We start from the raw sequence: 5,127 nt of genomic DNA on the forward strand, positions 1-5,127 counted from the left end.
GCAGAGAGGTGGCTGTGCAGGGGGCTGTATCTTGGAGAGTTAGGACATGGCAAAAGAGTGCCAAGGACGCGCCTTAGCCTGAGTTGATTTCCCCTTTGCCTTGCACCTTGCGCAGTTGTTCACAGCAGTGCAAAGTAGGGGTAAAACACTCCCAGTCTGACACAGCTGCAAACGACTAACCAAAGTGTAGGGTGTCCGTGAGCAGAATGCAAACCCCAGAGGTCATTTGGGACTCCATTAGCTGAGTGCTGCAAGCCAGGCTCTGAGAATAAGGGATATGCCACTTTAAAGCCCTCCCTTTGACACAGCCAGCTCTTCTTGAGGGGAGAGAGGGGGGAAGATGGGTCATGTGACTCAATAAGCCTCTGGGAGAGATAAAGGAGAGGCCTGGGCAGTGAGAGAAGTGGGGACGCTCCTGAGGGTGACAGGAAACTCTGGGACCAGGGTCGCCAGAGCCTTCCCCAAAATGCCCCCCCAAGGCCTGCCACCTTGAGACCCCACACCTGACCCTCCTCTCCCCCTCCAGACCCCTCACCAGCCAAGCTGGAAGCTGGGGTGGGAGCAGGACTGGGCAGCCCACCTCCCTCCACCCAGTCGGGGTGGCAGGGGTCAAAAGCAGCCCCCTTCCCGTGTTCCCGCCCAGGTCAGATGCAGGGACCCAGTCTCCACAGCTCCCCAGAGCTGTCCGCATGGCTCTCCCTGAGCTGGCTCTAGCTGGGGGCAGGGGGCCTTAGAGCCACAGCCTGGCCATGATGTGAGCTGTGTGGGCAGCTGTGGGGAACTGCAGTGTACCCTCCACCTGCCCTGGATGAGGGGGCCACCAAGGGCAGCTTCACGAAACTCTGCAACCTGCACAAAACAACATTTAGGGGGAGAATTTGCTAATATTAACCAGTTAATTTAGTGTAATAAGCTTAAATTGCATGTTTTGTTTTATTTGCTCAGTAATCTGCTTTGATCTGTTTGCTATCCATTATAAGCACTTAAAACCTACCTTTTGAAGTTAATAAACTTGTTTTCTGTTTATTCTAGAACCAGTGTAAGCAGAGTCAGGATAAGCTCTACCCTGACATCTGGTGGAAAGAATGTCAGAGAGTGTATTTGCATAGGCACGCCTACCCTATCCCAGACTGCTGAGCGGTGGGACTGCTTGGTGACAAATGACTCACCCTCAGTTGGGTGGTACTTGCTAGACAAGGGACATGGGTTCCAAAACCCAGTGAAGTAGAGAGGCTGGGGACAGGTATCTGTGCCTGGTGGTGCAGTCTCCTTGTGGAGCCAGAAGCACCAGTTGCACCCCCTCCTCTCTCCACTGTGGAATGTCAGAGTTGATTTTTTTTATTCCCTCAAGAATCTAAATACAGGTTGCTGAGCTGAATGCACTTTGGGCTAATGGTGCACTAGCGCTGGGGCTCCCCCACTAAGAGCTGAGATCACTAAGAGTTGAAATCACAAAAAAGCTGAAATGACTGAGCTGAGAGTACTGAGCATTGTGCTAACTAGTGGGGGAGCCTGAAGATATGCTGTGGAACAGAGCAGCTGGCGGAGTGGAGCAGTTGCGGGGATGGCTGGAGCGGATCACGGGACAGCTGGTGGCAGCAGAGCGGCTGGCAGAGCGGAGTAGCTGTGGGACAGGTGGAGCGGCCCACAGAGTGAGCAGAGCCGAGCAGTTTTGCAGAGCAGCTCATGGAGCAGAGCAGCTGGTGGAGCGGAGCAGTTCCTGAGGACGGCTGGAGGAGCAGAGTGGAGCAGCTGGTAAAGCGGAGCAGTTCGTGGAGAAGGCGGAAGCAGAACCCACGGAGAGGCAGGACAGTTGGCCCTGGACCACGTAAGGTGCCCCTTTCTACCCAGGCTGGGGGGAGGGACCTCTACAGATAGACTCTCGAACTCTGGGGTGGCATTGACCAGAGACTTTTGGGTTGTTGGACTTTGGGGTGATTGGACTTAAAACCCTAAGCGGACTTAAAACCCTAAGCGGAAAAAGGACAGTGCCAAACGTACTTGGAGGTGGGTTTTTGTTTATGGTTTGTGTTATAACCCTGTTTGTGGTGTTTCTCCAATGGGATGCCGCATTGATTCCTTCCTTTATTAAAAACAGATTTTGCTACACTCAGACTCCGTGCTTGCGAGAGGGGAAGTATTGCCTCCTAGAGGCGCCCAGGGGGGTGTGGTATGTGAGTGTCCCAGGTCACTGGGTGGGGGCTCGAGCCGGTTATGCATTGTGTTACTGAAACGGAACCCCTGGATACTGAACCCGGCCCTTGTTGCTGCCAACTAGAGGGGCAGAAGGGTTACACCAGTTTGTGTAATTCATAACTGGGGGAGAGGGGGCAAAAAGCTGTGCATATCTTCCTCTACATTGAGGGAGGGAGTCAATTTCATGAGTTTACGCTGAATAGATTTCTATACAGTGCAAGACAATATCATTCTGGGTTTACACTTCAGAGGGTGTGCACACTTGAGTGCTGGGCAATCCCCGAACTGAGTCTTCCCACACAGAGCTGATTGCAGAATCTGCGTGATTCTACAGCTGGATGTCTCTCTACCTGTGTGTGTGCGGCAGGACAGGGTGAGGGAGCTCAGGCTGGTGGACTGAGCAGGCTCAGTGAGATCTCAGGACATCAGATGGCACCCCAGAAGGGGGTCCAGCCTGTCATACCATCTATGGCCCATTAACCCACTGGTACCACCATAGGATAAAATGCTCTTTCTCCTGAAAATAGTTTACAAAGGTTGACACCTTTGCATCCACTACCACAATGAAGTCAGCCTGGACAACAGGTAGTAAGGAAAGAGGTTTTGCCACTGTCCCTCCTGCATCATGCTAGTGACAACTGTTTGAAGGGAGAAACTCAAGAAATCCCCAGAAATCCCCTTGGCTAGTCCACGTGCCTTGGACTTTCTGCTTCCTTGGGTTCTGAGTTGTAGTGAGAGTTTGGTCTGAATTCACCCCTTTTATCTGCGCAGGGAGCTCTCACTGAAGTTAGCAGGCACAGCACACGTGAGCGTGAGGGGAGCCTTGAGTCCTGCATGGTTAGAACACCTCCTTGCAAAGGATCAGCTGATGTGCATTTATAGCACTTGTTGGAATGGATTACAGAGCAGCCTGCATGGAACTTCGGGGCCCTCCTGACCACTTTATTTTCAAAAATATTTTGCCCTGACCTTACTGTGCACCGCAAACCAAAACCTCGCTACCTCCCAAAACCATTTCTGGAGAAGCAGGTGACCTTGCTAGAGCAGACAGGCCCTGCTACAGGCAGGCTGGGCTCCTATCCCCTGGAGAGACACTGTGAACTTGTAATGTACTGAAGCCAGGGCCACTGAACTCTAGTGAGTTGCTTAATGAAGGGGGAAGAACTCTCCACGAGGCCTTATTCCCAGGGGCCAACATGCCAGTGAGCAGGCATTCCAGGAGCCCTCTTCAAGTGGTAACAAACCATCTGCTGCCAGAACTCAGGGATGAGACCAGCCCGCCCTGCCTATATGTGGCTCATAGTAATTGTCACATGTGATCTGTGAACTCCAGCGGGCAACAGATTATGAGGGGAGGATTTGATAAATCTGCCATAAGATTTTAAATCCTCCAGACTTAACACCGCAACAGATGAATGCGAGCTCTCTAGCTGCAGTTGAGAAGAACAGTGGCAACATCTAGTGGCTATTTAAATTATAGCTCGATATTTCCTGTGGTTTATCACACACCACAGAAAAGAACACCATACTTTACTGCATCGTAAGTTATATTATGACATACTACATTGTCCTTCCTTTGATCTAGGCTGCTTTAGGTATATGCTCCCATCAAGCACCTTAGAAAACATTCTGGTCTTCAATTTCCCTTTTAGGCAGTACACTGGAGTTCAGGTTCCTCTTCATCTACCTTCTTAGCCATTAGTAATCCCCTGACTTTGCTTTAGGCTCATTACCTTGGTCCTGCCCTCCACCCCCCAGTCTTGTAAAGTCTGTCTGGGTCCTGATCTGCTGTGACCCTCATTTGAGAAGGTTAACAGCAAATTTAATCAGAGCCATGGACATAGCAACTGGCTTCCAGTGTGTTTAAAGCCATCTGGAGTTGCTCATAATCTTCCTCACTAAGCTTTATTAAGCAAAACAAGTCATAGCCCCATCTTGCAGTCAGCACATATGCAGAACTTTGACTCCAGCAAGGGCTGTACATGTGCCAGGACAAAAGACTCAAGCTTCTAGAGCCATCTGCAAGCTGCACTCATTCCTTGGACCCTCCCTCTTACAAGTCAGTTAGAAATATACTAACTAGGCCCCTTGGACTCCACACTATTGACATGTCTCCATAATCTGAGAGGCAGCAGCCAGACTGTGTGTGGCCCTTGTGGGTATGGCTACGCTGCAATTAGACACCTACAGCTGGCCTGTGCCAGCTGACTTGGGCGCGAGGGGCTGGGGCTAAGGGGCTGTTTAATTGCCATATAGACGTTCAGGCTTGGGTTGTAGCCCAGGCTCTGGGACTGTGCCATCTTGCAGGGTCTTAGACCTTGAACCTGAACTTCTACACTGCATTTAAACAGCCTCTTAGCCCCAGCCCCAGGAGCCTGAGTCATTTGGCATGGGCTAGCCTTGGATATCTAATTGCAGTGTAGACCACCCTGTGTGAATACCCAGGGGGTGGGAGCGAAGGGCCTGGGGAAAGGAGTGTGATTCAGGAAGAGACAAACATGTTCTGAACTAATGAGATTAGAGCTACACCTCCTTATGCCAGGAGTGAGTTCAGCCTCTAGTTTGGAGGCTGCACCCTAACTGCTGCTGAGAAAAATATGTTCTTGGCTTCCATAGCTGCTGCCACTACTAACCGATTGATGGGTTCATTTGCGTGTATGTTGTATCTGATCCCCTTTGTCTGATCTTTAGTTGTAACTCCCGCTCCTCCCTCCCAGTGCATGGCTTGTCTCTCTCTGATGCACCTAGCACAATGGGGCCCAGCCCCAGCTGGGGGGGCCTTGGAGCTACCATAGTATCACTAGTAATAACCCTAAGGGCCTAATGTTCGTTCTGTTAAGACGACTCCAGGCCCTGACATGAAATGGAGTGGCATTGGGAAGCAAGAAGTAACACAACAGAGCATGCCAGAAGCAGAGATTTGGAAGCTCA

The sequence above is a fragment of the Gopherus flavomarginatus genome, chromosome 6 (genome assembly GCF_025201925.1).
Source record: "Gopherus flavomarginatus isolate rGopFla2 chromosome 6, rGopFla2.mat.asm, whole genome shotgun sequence".
Taxonomy (NCBI): Eukaryota; Metazoa; Chordata; order Testudines; family Testudinidae; genus Gopherus; species Gopherus flavomarginatus.